This window comes from Diabrotica virgifera, chromosome 4 (assembly GCF_917563875.1).
Source record: "Diabrotica virgifera virgifera chromosome 4, PGI_DIABVI_V3a".
Classification (NCBI taxonomy): Eukaryota; Metazoa; Arthropoda; class Insecta; order Coleoptera; family Chrysomelidae; genus Diabrotica; species Diabrotica virgifera.
Genome location: NC_065446.1, coordinates 183,045,603 through 183,062,291, shown reverse-complemented (window position 1 = coordinate 183,062,291; position 16,689 = coordinate 183,045,603). Strand labels below are relative to the sequence as shown.

Sequence of the window (16,689 nt, the reverse complement as noted above, 5' to 3'; positions counted from 1 at the left end):
CAAACTAACGTAACAATGAATAATAAGTCTATGTCGCCGCAACCTTAACTAAACCTGCACCTCCAACGTTTCCTCATAAAAATCAAGCCCCCCATGACATTGTTACCCCCAAGAATATTACCTTTGCATCTCGAATTTCTAATAATCGTATTTGTATTTATTTAACCTCCGTTGCAGTAGTCGACGAACTTCTGAGTACCCACCAAAGTATTACCATAAACATTACTCAATAGTTGTCCCTATCAGGCGACTTATTACTCCAGCTAAACGTATCCTCATATCAAATGTATCGCCTACAATACCGCACCTTATAATAGAAAAAGCACCATGGAAATGGGAGATGCGGTTCTTTCGGCAACAACTCAAGACCTATCAAACATTTGGGATAGCATTTACCGATCTCGAAGAAAATTACTTCCACCACTTCCCAAAAATTTGGACGATCTTTTCGACGCTTTGGCTACAATTGAAATTAAAACTTCAATAAATGAAGACCTCCTGCTTTCGTTTAATAAGGAGTTAGGAATAGTAAAATTCAGTTGTGAAAAAAACTTACAATTTTTGTGTAGTGAAACAAAGTTTTTCTGTGACGGGACCTTCAACTACTGCACAAAATTCTTCACGCAGTTATTCACGATTCACGTGGTTCGTAATGGACATTATGTGCCATTAGTTTTTGTACTTATAAAAAATAAAAAGACAGAAGCTTATGAGCAAGTGTTCAGAACTGTTATATCTGCTTGTGATAGCAAGAATCTGACATTAAATCCCAGTGAAATTGTGTGTGATTTCGAAGAAGCTATTCACAAAGCAAGCCGAAACGTTTGGCCCCAGCTAAAGATAACTGGCTGTAGATCCCACATCAGCCAAGCTTGGCTGAGGAAAATACAGAATATTGGACTCAAAAGAGAGTATTCCGACAAGGACAGTGAGTTGGGGAAATGGTTACGCTGGTCTTTCTGCCTCATATATTTAGATAGTACCGATGTTTCGGAATGCTTCGTTGAAGAATTGATTGCTGAAGCCCCAACGATACCCGTATAACGTCCTTCTGCGATTATTTAACGGAGAATTACATTTCTGAATCGGCAAGATTTCCTCCAGAGATGTGGGCTTCATGTAGCCCAAGTCGAGAACGGACTACCAACGCCTGTGAATCTTTTCATAGCCATTTTAACAAAAGATTTTATTCTCCGCATCCTAATATTTTTGTATTTTTAAACGAATTAAAAAATGTTCAAGTAGGATCTTATGTGCAATTAAATAGCTTACATTTACAAAAAAAAAATTAAAAATATTAATTATGAAAGAACATTAAAATATGTAACAAATTTGATAGAGAAATTTAAAAATAAAGAAATATCCAGAATAGAATTTGTTAAAACTATATGTTATAAGGCATGTTCAAATTAAATGTCTACATATGTACATTATTTAATACAATAAATATTAATTATAAAAGAAACACTATTAGTTTTTTATCACAACTATTTCAATGTAGTATTCACTTGTTATTATCTTAATCTTTTAAAATTAGCAAAATTTCCGTTCAAAACGAATAAGAAGTAAATAAAACTTGCGCGCAATCACAGCATACCTTTTTAAAGACGTGCGCGCAATTGCACCATTGGCTTAGACACCCTGTTGAGAACCCTGACCGCTGCGCGCAATTGCAGTCTGCCCGTGTAAGTTCCAGATTTTTGTAGGTAAACTAATTTTATACAATACAATTATTGTATTAGTGACACATTTTTAAACAACTTTTATTCCCACTTTTCGTCCACACTGTACTTATGCACATAAAATTGTTTTTTCTTTTAGTCTAAGATCCGTACAGGACGTCAAAATGTACCCAACTGCTTGCCGGATGAAACATTTCTTTTATTAAATTTCATGCATAGACAAATATTTCTAGCATGGGTTGCCTATCAAAATCGTGTCATAGCTATCCTTAAGGAGGGGGGCCCGAAGGGGTTGAAATCAATATTCCAAACACATTTTTTTTAAAGTATGGTAGAATTATATCATTTTTAAATCAAATAGGCATATTGAGTATAATTCATAGATTTCTCAAGAAAAAATTCAAGGAAAATACTGAAAAATAAGTCAACGGTGGCAAATTTTTAAAAGACACCTCAAAATATAATGAATTTTGCGGTGGAGATCAGAACTCATCACTGAATCCTGGTGAACAAAAAATTCAAAAAGATTTTATTAGCTTATGAGATTCTCGAGGTAACGCTGTCAAGTTTTTTTAGTTTTATCTAATTTTGACTTTTTGATACCACACAGAATTCAAAACAACGCATTTTTTTTGTAAAAAAAAAGGGGAAAAGCAACATATTTATTATTGTTAAACAAAAAATAAGTAAACAAAAAAAATATCTCGACAGCTTTACCTCAAGGAATGTCTAAAGAAAATATATACAAAATTACAGGTGGGTCGGTCAAGTAGTTTTTGAGCTACAATGTCTACAGCCTTTGAAAAAAGGAGTTTTGAGGAAAACGAGTTTAAAGTATTGTCAACTTTTATTTTCAATTTCTCTTTTTTTCAAAATTTTAAACTTTTCGACCAAATAGAAAGGTTAAAAATATTGAAAAATATTAAAAATGTTCCTAAAATATATTTAATTGAAAACTTATTGGACCATTTTCCAGGTAACACCTCCATGGCTTCTAAAAATTGCAAGCCAAATGGATGCTGAAGCGAAGAAAACAAGAGGGAACTCAAAAAACTTAAGTTGACGTCAGCTGTCAACGATTAGGGCATAGATAAAAATTTGCGTTATTAAATAGTTTTATTTCCATTTTAAAGTATTTACTACTAAAAACAGCATAAATTTAAAGTTTTACGTGTCACTTACTTAAGTTAATAAATATCAAATATGCCACGAGGAAAATTCACAAACCATAAGGGACGTAACCGTAGGTTTACTAATCCTGAGGAATTAGAAGAGGAAAGAAGAAGGGAAGAACAACAGAAAAAATGGAGATACTAAAGAGGAGAAAGCAGTAGTGAAGAATCTGAAGAGGAAGCTGCCGCTGACAAAAAAATTAGCGAAGAATCAGGTTCAGGGAGTGAGTCGTCAGAGGAGAGCGATGGCGAGGATGTAAAAGCTAAGGGTGTATCTAAGCTAATAGAAATAGAAAATCCAAATAGAATTCAAAAGAAGACTAAAAAACTCACCACTCTTAACACAACTACGGATTTAGATAGTAAACCTCAGCTGTCAAGGAGAGAGAGGGAAGAAATACAAAAAACTTACAATTCACGGCTCCGTCTATTCAGCTGGTAAATTCCAACGGAAAATGGACCTAGTTACTCAAAGGAGTAAAACTAATATAAAATGAAATAAAAATGTATACCATTTTTACTCAGTTGCAATGCGAAGGCAAAGCTGTCTTATTTTTCACTTATTACAGAGAGCGCCAACCAGCACTCTAAATCGACGATTTTTGACCTTTCTGACAAAAAATCTTTTTTGTCTTTCAAATCGTAAAATGATACACACCGGAATATCTATTTAAATCGCGGAGTAATTTACAAAAGAAAATAAAAACAGCTCTTGACCGTTGTTCACTACGTTCAAGCGTGCTGGCGTGAACCTGCTTCAAATCGAGTAGAAGCTAGGGCTATTTAACACTATCTCCCTACCTCCCTTTCTATTTAACACTATCTCCCTACCTCCCTACCTTCAACTCGTTTTATAGCAAGCTCGTGCCAACGCGATTGAGCGTAGTGAGAAACGATCAACAGCTGTTCTTATTTTCTTTTGTAAATTACTCCGCGATTTAAAAATATATTTCGGTGTGCATCACTTTACCATATGACAGACAAAAAAGAAAATGAAAATAAAAGTTGACAATACTTTAACGTTTTTTCTCAAAACTGCTTTTTTCAGGCTGTAGACATTGTAACTCAAAACTACTTGACCAACTCACCTGGAATTTTGTATGTATTTTCTTTAGACATTCATTGAGGTAACGCTGTCAAGATATTTTTGTTTCATGTTTATTTTTTGTTTAACAATAATAAATATATTGATTTTCACCCATTTTTGCAAAAAAAATTATTTGTTTAGATTTCTGAGTGATATCAAAAAGTGAAAATTAGATAAAACTAAAAAACCTTCACAGCGTTACCTCGAGAAACTCATACGCTAATAAAATCTTTTTGAATTTTTTGTTTAACATGATTCAATAATGAGTTCTGATGTCCACCGCAAAATTCATTATATTTTAAGGTGTCTTTTAAAAATTTGCCACCGTTGGCTAATTTTTCAGTATTTTTCCTTGAATTTTTTCTTGAGTAATCAATGAATTGTACTGAATGTGCCTCTTTAATTTAAAAATAAAATATTGCTACCATACTTTGAAAAAAAAATGTGTTTGGAATATTGATTTCAACCCCTTCGGTCCCCCTTAAGGATAGCTATGACACGATTTTGATAGGCAACCCATGCTAGAAATATTTGTCTATGTATGAAATTTAATAAAAAAATGTTTAATCCGGCAAGCAGATGGGAGCACATTTTGACCTCATAGTCGGATCTCGTACTATTTGTAGTAAAACTATAAATTAGCTTTAATGTTCCTCTTTCATTTCCAATTTGTAAAATTTAATTTGATCAATTCAATAAAAAGATATTTAATATTAAGATGTAGATGTAGATTTAATTTTAGAAAAATCTGTATATACGGCTGTTTTGTGTAAAATTTTCTGAATTTTTCAATGGCCAGGTCAGTTTTTTCTAAAATATATATTTTCATAGATATTAAAAAAAAACAACTAATTTTGCATTTTTTTAATAAAAAATTAAGCACCCACTTTTGGAGTAGAACTTTTTGATATGTTGGTTATTATACATTTCGTTAATGAAATTATAAAAAGTTATATCGTGTTTGATTTTTTTCGTAAGTAAAAACTACTTTGACTTCACTATGTGTAAATATAAACGTAAGTAAATCGAACAGTGAAATTATTTTTACAATATTGTATGATATGGAAAACTGTTTTTCGCCATTTAGGCTAATTCGTTGTGATAGCTTCAGTAATATTAAAATTCAGATTTACATGATACTTTGACAAACTTAAATAAACTGCGCGTCATAGGAAACGGACACCCTAAAAAATGGGTCATTTTTGATGTCGCGTATCTCCTAAACCTGTTGTCCGATTTAAATGATTTTTTGAATATGTTATAGGCCTATTCTTTGTCAATATCATTGTAATAATATTTTTGCAAAACAGGTAAATTTTCATTGTATACCGGGTGTACGAATCAAACTGTGTTTTTTCTCAAAGTTCGCAACACCCTGTGGATTATTCTAGCATTTATAAAATACTGAAATTAAAATTCTACTATAGCCTCAGGCTTTTTTAACATTCTGTTTTTTGATTCATTTGCTTATGTTGGATAATACAAAAGTTATGTACTTTAACAACTAGCCATGTTCTTCATCAGTACAGGGTGTTATAAGTCTAAAGTGTTTTAGGGACTAAATAAGTTCGACAAACTTTAAGGGGTAATTCTGCATTAAAAATAATGACAGTTTGCTTCATAATCATATATCCGCAAAAGCTTCGTTTCCGAGATACGGGATGTTAAATTTTTTCTTACAAACTGATGATTTATTTATTGCTTTAAAACCGGTTGAGATATGCAAATGAAATTTGGTAGGTTTTAAGGGATGGTTATTGCGCATTTTTTGACATTCAACTAAGAATTTTATATTCACTATTGGAGCGCATACGGGTAATATGACCGATCATATTATTCGTATGTACGCCAATGGTGAATAAAAAATTCTTAATTGTATATCAAACAATGTTAAAAAATTACGTCTTAAAACTCACCAAATTTCATTTGCATATCTCAACCTGTTTTAGGGCAATAAATAAATCGTCAGTTTTTAAGAAAAAATTTAACATCCTGTATGTCGGAAACGAAGCATTTGCGGACATATGTTTATAAAGCAACCGGTCATTATGTTTTCATGCAGAATTACCCCTTAAAGTTTGTCGTACTTCTTTAGAAACACCCTGTACTGATAAAGAGCATGCCTAGTTGTTAAAGTACATAACTTTTGTATTATCCATCATAAATGAATGAATCAAAAAACAGAATGTTAGGAAAACCTGAAGCTATAGTTGGGTTTTAATTTCAGTATTTTATAAATGCTAGAATATGCCACAGGGTGTTGCGAACTTTGAGAAAAAAACACAGTTTGATTCGTACACCCGGTATATAATGAAAATTTACCTTTTTTGCAAAAATATTAATACAGTGATATTGACAAAGAATAGGGCTATAACATATTCAAAAAATCACTTAAATCGGACAACAGGTTTAGGAGATACGCGACATCAAAAATGACCCATTTTTTAGGGTGCCCGTTTTCTATGACGCGCAGTTTAATAGGCATTTATCAACACTACTACAAAATTTTATAGACCAAAATTGCACCTACTGTCGACTTTTCTAATAACTAGTTATTTATGTATTAAGAGCGAAAAGTGATACATTATTGCTTGAGAGTAAGAGTTACCGCTCGACGCGTAGCGGAGAGCGGTAATAACTCGAAAGCAATAATGTCACTTTGCGCTTGTAATACATACAATATTTTTTCTACAATCACTTAATAAAATAATAGTTATTTATGAAACAGTTCGTGAAGTATGCTTTTTGCGAACGCACGCAATGTTTAGAGCACGAGCGACAACGGAGCGAGTGCTATACATCGCGTAAATTCGCAAAAAGTACTTCACGCACAGTTTCATACAATATTTTATCTATGATAAACAAATAAAAAAACTGTAACTCTTCGTCACTGGAATTTATTTCTATTCTACAATTTTTAGAACTTTGACATTTAAAAATTCAAACTTCTTTCAAACCACAAAACTGTCAAAACTTTTGTCGTAATTTATTGCCCATTATGTCATCACCATGACAACGCGAAAGTTAAGGATATTTGATTATATGAAAGTGTGTCAAAAACAGTGCGAAAAAGTAAGTCCCATTTAAAATACATTGTTACTTCACGCACACTTTAAACACTTCACGCACTGCTATCTATAATGACAGCTTTCACAAAATAAAAACTTATACATAATATGACATAGAGTAGATAAAACTATTTTTATATCATTAACTTTATTGAAACTATTTTGTATCTGTCATTATGTCATAACATTAACTTTTATATCTTTCAGTTGGAATGTTCAATGTGTTTGTATTGTATGGTTGTACGGTTGCTACGGACGACAAGCGTAAAATCAAACATTACGCGCGATTACGCGCTAGAGCGATAAAGTGACGGTACTCAGTAAACGTCAACTTTTCGTTGCCATTGACAAGCGAAGAAGTCTTCTTTATCAAGTGATTGTAGAAAAATAATATTTTATCACTCCGTTCTACGACGGTGGTCTGCCAGGCCAAGTCTATGACATAAAACGCTAGTTTTTTAGAAATGAATAATCTACATACATTGTCAGGATTTTCAGTACCTTCCATAAAAATGAACACCTTCATTTTACGTTATATTTTACAAAAAACAATCGTTTTATTTTTTTTTAAGAAAAATTACTTTGTCCTGATATACTACCGTCGTTCGTTTATCTAAGTTTATAAACCAAACATATTAATCCTAATACGGCAATACTACAACGAAGAAAATTTATTAAAAAATTAAGAGTGTACTTAGTAAAAAGTTATTTGCAATCTAGGACTGAAGCTTCAGGATTATATTCGCATATTCGACCAGCTATTATGAAATATTCTGGAATGCCGACACAAAACCAACCTTATCCACCACCAGGTATTGAACACCAGAGAGAGGGCATTGAAAATACAGTAGGAAAAGGAAAACCCGATATTTTTGCACATTTTGTATGGACCATATTGTAGCCTGCTGAAGTGTATTTAGTAAAAAGACCTAAGAAAATGTTCGCGTGATTAATTTTTCTGTATTTTCTGGGTAATAGACTTTTGCTGAACTCTGCGTTTCTTACTAGAGTTTTATTATTAAAAATAAAAATGTATAACATTTTTATTCAGTTGCAATGCGAAGGCAAAACTGTCTTATTTTTCACTTAGTATATAGAGAGCGCAAACCAGCACTCTTTTTACCAGTTTTATTATTGTTTTGGTCAGTTTTGTAAAACATTCTCCACTTTTACAAATTTTCCAGGAACTAAAAAAATGTAAAATTTAAAAAATTACATATATTTATTTTTTACATTCACAAGCAACATTTTTAATAGCGTATAAAATCATTAACTGGCCTAATAAGGCAGAACTTTCACATTAAATATTGGAGAATGTGAGTTTTGTTTTTTATTGTTGGAGTATTTACATTTTCCTTGATTTCTCTTTGTTGGAAATATTAACTGGAGTTACGTTTAATTAATTATTAATATTTATGTATAAGTTTTTAGTTTGTGAAAACTGTCATTATAGATAGCAGTGCGTGAAAAGTTTTAAGTGTGCGTGAAGTAACAATGTATTTTAAATGGGATTTACTTTTTCGCACACCCTCAATGGGTTTTTTGGCACACCTTCATATAAACAAATATCCTTAACTTTCGCGTTGTCATGGTGATGACAATATGAGCAATGAACAAAATTTTTGACAGTTTTGTGGTTTGAAAGTAGTTAGGATTTTTAAATGTCAAAGTTCTAAAATTGTAGAATAGAAATTAATTCCAGTGACGAAGAGTTACAGTTTTTTATTTGTTTATCGTAGATAAAATATTGTATGAAACTGTGCGTAAAGTACTTTTTGCGAACTTACGCGGTGTATAGCACTCGCTCCTTTGTCGCTCGTGCTCTAAAAATCGCGTGCGTTCGCAAAAAGCATACTTTACGAACTGTTTCACAAATAACTATTAAAATATAAAATTACATTAAGAGGATCGGTACGTATTTTCGGCTGCAATGCTATTCAAATGGGGATTCATTTTTTTCGAATCCTGAGAAAACTAATAAGTATTTTTGAAAAATTTAAACGCAGAATGAAAGATTACGTTATTAGCGAGGGCCGAAAGTCCCTGAGAACTTCTATAATGTTTATTTTAATAAGTTACAAGGGTGAAAAACTAAGAGAAAATTTCGTGTGATTTTTAATTTCAAATATATCATTCAAAATAAACTTTTTATTTATTCTAAGGGACTTTCGGCCCTCGGTAATAATTTAGTCTTTCATTCTGCGTTTAAATTTTTCAAAAATATTTATTGGTTTTTTTAGGATTTGAAAAAAATGAACACAATGCCGTGGTAATATTTTCCAAATCTATCTTTGTCTTGCAACGCACTCAGCCGAATATAATATTGTCAGCATATATTGTCAGTCAGACACTGACAATCAGTGACAATTTTAAATATTTGACATTGCATCGGGAATATGTTGAGTTCATAGAGTTATATATTAGCATAGAGAGAGTATCTTTCAGAGCGAAGTGACGACACCATCTTTTTTATTTGGATTAGTGCTGTTTCACTCTTACGCATAGTAAAGCTGCTACAGTTGTCCTCCTCTTCCGTGCCTATATTCACAGTGAATGTCATCATAGATTTTCGATACAATGTGTTAGAAAGAGATGCAGCAAACCAGTCCATGAGATCTTGTCGTCAGGAAGCGCGGAAGGTAGGCTCTCTCTATGTTAATATATACCTCTATGGTTGAGTTATTGATTAAATATTATTGATATATAATGTATTTGATAAATAATTGATTTGAGACGTGAACTTAATAAAAAGTTATTTATTGTGTATTATTTGTGAAAGATCCAAGCAGAGAATACATCAGGATAATATATTCTGTGATCTAAGTATTTTGTTGTTAAAGGTGTTCAAAATTGTAAGCGTTCCATAACAATATATTATTAAAAAATCACTTTAACACTTTTCCTCTTTTCTCGATTGAGTATTAGTCTTTGTTGTACAAATAAATTATTACAATCACTGAATACATAGTTAGTGAAAAAATTATCACATTTATTAACTGAATTAACAATTTGCAATTATAAAAATAACAGTTATCCAAGAACATTCAAAACTCATCTCTTTAAATTAATGATGACATTTTCAAGTAGAATGACATTCTAGTAATGTTTACATATCCATACCAGTGTGAATTTTTTATTTTACTACACGTAATTTGCCGTGTAAAGACAGAAAAAGTAGGGATACACGTAAAATATTTGCGAATTATGTACCCATAGCCTTAAGGTAGTAATTAGGGTGGCAAGCGCAAAAATCTTGGTTCAATGCTATAATACATTCATTTTTTTCGAATCCTGAGAAAACTAATAAATATTTTTGAAAAATTTAAACGCAGAATGAAAGATTACACAATTACCTTAGAATAAACAAAAAGTTTCTTTTGAATGAAATATTTGAAATTAAAAATCACACTAAATTTTCTCTTTTTTTTCACCCCTCTAACTTATTCAAATAAACACTATTTATAAAAATTTCCAGAAACTTTCAGACCTCGGTAATAATGCAATCTTTCAATCTTTGTAGGTATTTATCAGCTGCTGTTTCAAAGGTATTTATCAGTTTTCTCAGGATTCGAAAAAAAAAAGAATGCAAAAGAAAGACCCCCTAATTAGAAATTACTAACTAATATAAAGTAGTTCAACATGTACAGCTGGAATCAATTAAAAAAATTTAATATACAGTGCGTCCATAAAGTAACGCATAAATTCATTATTTCCTAAACCGGCGACTTTGAGGAGAAATCCCGAAATAGGTCGATTTTTACTTTTAAATTACGATTTTTTGACATATATATCATACTAGTGACGTCATTCATCCGGGCGTGATGACGCAATCGATGCTTTTTTTTTAATGAGAGTAGGTGTCATGTAATAGCTCATTTGAAAGGGTATTTAATTCTATATTTAGTAATATCAACATCAACATAATTATTTTTACAGGGGGTCCAAAAAATTATTTTTAAATTAAATTAATTGACACAAAAAGATGAATGTATGTATATATATATATATATATATATATATATATATATATATATATATATATATATATATATATATATATATATATCGGTTTTAAAACGTTCTCCTACGTCTTCCGATGCCTAGTCGCCATTCACTTCGGTCCATCCAAAGGTCTTCATCCAATTCTCTTTCTCTCATTTCTCGATTTATGCCTTCTCTCCAACTCAGGCGGGGTTTTCCTCTTTTTCGTCTACCATGAGGGGTCCACGTTAGGATTTGTTTCGGGAGTCGTTCTTCGGACATTCTTTGTACGTGTCCATACCATCATGAATGTATGTAATTTGTTTAATTCTAAATACATTTTACTGCTGTCAGAAAAAATAAAAATATTTTATTTAAAAAATAAGCATTGATTTTCACTTAAAAGAAATGTTCAAATTTCTAAGAGGCAGGTGGATGAGAGCTTTAACATTGAATTTAAGCGAAAAGCAATATCTATTTGTCAAATAAATAGGTTTTGCCTAGTTTCTGACAATAGTAAAACGTATTTTGAATTAAATAAATTACATACATTCTTCTTTTTTTCTCAATTAATTTAATTAAAAATTTTTTTAACACCCTGTATAAATAATTATATTAATGTTTAAACTAATAAATAGATAATTGAATACCTTTCAAATGAGCTATCACATGATCCCTATTCTCATTTAAAAAAATCACCGATTACGTCATCAAGCCCAGATAGATGACGTCACTAGTATGATATATATGCCAAACAATTGTAATTTAAAAATAAAAATCGAGCTCCTTTGGGATTTTTCGTTTAAGTCGCCGGTTTACGAAATCATGAATTTATGCATTACTTTGTGGACGCACTGTACGTATGTAATTTTAAAACACTTAAAACATTTATATAAATAACTCAGGACAGTAGAAAAAAATACTAGTAAATACAGAAATTCTGCAAGATAGAAACTTGCATTGAAAACACTGAAATTCTGATGGACAGAATACATCAGTCAATTGTTTAAAGACAATAGAACAGAACAGATGAAAGTATAAGTAGAAGATGCTATGCTGGTATGGTATGAAAAACCAAATCAAAGTAGAAAGCTTAAATTGCATAAATGATGCACTTTATTACGCTCCACCTTTTGCGATATCCCTAACAATACATGTCGGTTTGTAACGGTTTTCTCCGTTTTCTTACTTACAATCTCCCCTACGTCCGGTTGTTTCATAGGTTCTCTTCTATGTCTCTTTCTCTCAGCTCTTTGTCTATGTCTATTCCTTCGCTCCAACTTTTTCTCGGTCTACCTCGTTTTCTCTTTCCTACTGGTTGCCATTTTAGTAGTTTCTTTGATATTCGTTGTTCATCCATTCTTTGTATAATATGTCCGAACCAGATAAGCCGTTTTGTCGATAAGTCATCCGTGATTGTTCGTTTGCTTCCCATTATTTCTCTAATGTGTTCGTTGGTAATCCTTTCTTCTCCAAAAATCCATTTCCGTTGCTCTCAGCGTAGCCAGTGTTCTTTCTTTCAGTAGCCATATTCCACAGCTGTATAGAGTGATACTTTTCACTCTAGTCTCTGATATACTCTTTTTATTTTTTTGCTGATGGATTGCTCCCATAAAATGCTGTTTAAGATTGTGATGGCTTTGCTACCTGACGTATTTCTTTCTCTTATGGCTTTGATATCCCTAAAAACACAAACGCCTAAGACTGCAGTGAATAAAGAACAATACAATGTTTATGGCATGGGCCACCCTGTATATAAGTTTAAAAATTTCTGCATTTTTTTCATTTTGTACATACAGTGCCTAATACGATGTTTTTCTAAACGATCTTACAATAATCAGTGCTATATTTCTAAATCTAATCCTAAATTCTAAAAATCTAAATTCCTAATAATTATGTTATTAAGTTTTTTAATCCTACTTCCCCGCTACCTACTGTTGTTTACATTTTAAGCTCTATTGCAAAAAGTTAAATATAAATACGTTCCTAATATCTAACTGCATCTTAATTCCAAGATGTTTCAGTTTAGCTGCAGCACTCCTAGAGAATGCTAAAGGTTCATTAGAAATTATATTTCATTAGACTTCTATAGTTCCAGAGCCCCTTGAGAATAATTTCGTGCACATTATTGTTAATTACCGTGCAATTGAGAATATCGTATTTGTTACGAGGTGAACATTAGTCCAGAATACCGATAGCATTGTTATGTCAATTAATTCCACTGTTGACTGCAAATCCACACATTTACCTAATTTAAATGTAAATTCTGGATAATGTGTTTTGAGTTAAGGGAAACCAATACTACCAAATTCAACACTAAGGGACGATTGTAGTTTGTTTATAATGGGTTCATTGGATGTGTCTCTTTCTAGAACACTACTTCCAAATTACTTACTTCATTTAGAAATGCGATGATGTTAAAAAATATCAATATATTCAACAATTTAATAAATTATCTATGCCTCAAACGTCGCATCTAAAAATAACCCGTGTTGAGCTGCCGCCCCCACTTGAAAAAATTAAAAAACAAATAGCCCTGATTTATGAGATATTTATGAGCTCTCATATTCGGAAATTAAAAATTTTAAGGTCGTTCCACTGAGCAGAAATTTAATATTTTAGTGGGGGGGGGGGGGGGGAGAGGGCTGAGTACTACTTAAAAATAGGAATACTGAATCGATTTTTGCGGCAGAATTACGAGCTATTTATGAGCTCTTGAAATGATATAGTTTCGATTTTTGAGCTCATCCCCTTCACCCCCCAAACAACCCTTTAATTGATTTAACTTCAGCAGTGGCGAAGCGTCCATGTAACCACTGTTACCATTGGTAACAGTTACAAATCTTGCAAATAAATATTTTATGACTACTACGAAATAATTCCATTTATATTTTTTACCAACAGAAATACTTGTTAATCGTTATCATATGCTGTTACCAATACTGGCACTGGTAACCGTAACGCAGGAGAAACTTCGCTATCGCTTGGGACTAGCTATGAAAATTTTGAAGAAGCGACGGGTCTAGAGACGGCGCGCGGGCACGCTGTGCATATCAGTATTATAACCATTTTGAAGATTGGTAACGTTGGTTTAGTTAGTTTAGTACCTATTACAGGTTACAGTGTGCGTGCATTCAAACATGGAAGAGTGTTGCTACGTATTGCGTAATTGATCAACTACTTGAAAAGTCATTCTACTTGTATATTTTTTTATATATTATTTTAAAGAAAAAAATTGATATTATTGAAAATGGAAGAATTAAAATATAAACAATAGTTTTCAAAATCTGTTCTTTTTCCTACTTGTTCATTTTTTATGTTAATTTTATGGTAGAATAATATGTTTAGTTTGTTTATTATTTATTGTTATGCCTGTTACATATACATAATTACATAAATATAATTTAGGAATAGTGATTTGTTTAATTTTATCCCACAGGATTGAAAACAAAAACTTATATTTAGAAGTTTCAAAATATTTTTTTAAAGAGGATTTTTTTACATCTGGTTTTGGTAACACTTCAGAGATAAATGCTGAGAAAACTTAAAATATATCGTATTGCGGATATAATTCCTACAGCTTATATATTCTAAGAATAAACTATTAAATCACGTGCATTTCGATTATTGAGCTACAACCCCTTTAGTATAGTATAGTTGATCCAAAAGATGGCATAACCCAGACATCCAAAGTGAAAGTTATCCTTCAACACCAAATTGTTCTATATGGTCCACACAATGTCCAGAAAAAAGTCACACCCATTTTGAGCGTCGGGTTTGGGGGGGGGGAGAGGGGGGAGAAATCGGTAAATTCGTAGTTTTTTAAGTTTTTCGCCAATATTTCTAAAACTATGCGGTTTAGCATGAATAACCTTCTATAGAAAATTGTTCTACATTAAATTTGAAATAAAAAAGGTCCTATGCATAATCTTTCTAAAATGAATGGTTCCAAAGTTACGGAGGTAGTATAGTATAACTGGTCCAAAAAAAGGCCTAACCCAAACATCCAAAGTAAAAGTTTTCCTCCAACACCAAAATGTTCTATATGGTCCACATATTGTTCAGTAAAAAGTTACACGATTTTGAGCATCCGGTTTGGGAGGGAGATGGGAGAGAATCCGGTAAATTAGTAGTTTTTTTTACGTTTTTCGTCAATATTTTCTAAAACTATGCTTTAGCGTAAACAATGTTATATACAAAAATATTCTACATGAAATTTAAAACAAAAAATGTTGTACACATAATTGTTATAAAATCAACGGTTCCAGAGTTACGGAGGGTGAAATTCGAGGTTTTCGATACTTTTTATATTTTTTGGGCAATATTTATGATATAACTATACCAAAAACCCAGACATCCAAAGTGAAAATTATCCTCCAACATTAAATTGTTCTATATGGTCCACATAATGTTCATAAAAAAGTCACACCATTTTGAGGGTCGGGTTTAGGGGGGAGAGTGGGGAGAAATCGGTAAATATAAAAAGTATCGAAAACCTCCACTTTTCACCCTCCGTAACTCTGGAACCGTTGATTTTATAACAATTATGTATACAACCTTTTTTGTTTTAAATCTTATGTAGAACATTTTTCTATAGAACATTCCTTACACTAAAGCATAGTTTTAGAAATATTGACGAAAAACGTAAAACAACTACTAATTTACCGACTTCTCCCCATCTCCCCCCCAAACCGGACGCTCAAAATGGTGTAACTTTTTACTGAACAATATGTGGACCATATAGAACAATTTGGTGTTGAAGGAAAACTTTTACTTTGGATGTCTGGGTTAGGCTTTTTTTTTGGACCGATTATACTATACTAACTCCGTAACTTTGGAACCGTTTATTTTAGAAGGGTTATGCATAGGGCCTTTTTTTTATTTTAAATTTAATATAGAATAACTTTGTGTAGAAGGTTGTTCATGCTAAACCGCTTAGTTTTAGAAATATTGACGAAAAACGTAAAAAAACTACGAATTTGCAGATTTTCCCCCCCTCTCCCCCCTAAACCCGACGCTCAAAACGGTGTGACTTTTTTCTGAACATTATGTGGACCATATAGAACAATTTGGTGTTGGAGGATAACTTTCACTTTGGATGTCTGGGTTTGGGTCTAACTATACCATACTATTTCGCAAGAAAACTATCCCATCTTCCCGGCTTAAGAGAGAGTTGTACTTAAAATGCATTAAATTAATTATTTGGCGACTACATTCATATCATTTAATAATTTATGAGCTTCCAAATTACGCGCATTTAGATCAGTAAACTGCAATTTATTTTGTACAGTGCAGTCACTGAAGGTAAAAATCAACGATTACCTTCAATTTCGGTGAACCTTCATCGATTTTCACGAAAATTTGTCAGTGGTTAGAGGATACCTCAAGAAACAAAGTTGACATGGTGCCACCTTGCGCCTTTATCCTGCGGGTGGATACCGCCCCTTCTCGGGGGTGAAAATTATTTTATAAAAAATAACTGCACAAATCAATAAAATGACAAATTATATGCAACGTTTGTTATATAAAGTTATTAAAACAAGTCAATACTTTTTAAGTTATTTGAAACGAGTAAGCGATGGACTACCCCAGCTAATTGAAACAATATTCGAAAATATTACCTCAACTAACCAAGATAGCCATCGTTCACTCTCGGCTTAGCTCAGTCACTCAGGTGTGTGTTCTTCTTGTCCTAACCT

The 16,689-nt window shown here is 32.1% G+C and overlaps 1 pseudogene; it reads left to right on the top strand.

The window, feature by feature from the left end:
- The first annotated feature begins 2,767 nt into the window (after positions 1-2,767).
- LOC126883758 (28 kDa heat- and acid-stable phosphoprotein-like) lies at positions 2,768-3,296 on the top strand (annotated as a pseudogene).
- Positions 3,297-16,689: the final 13,393 nt, after the last annotated feature.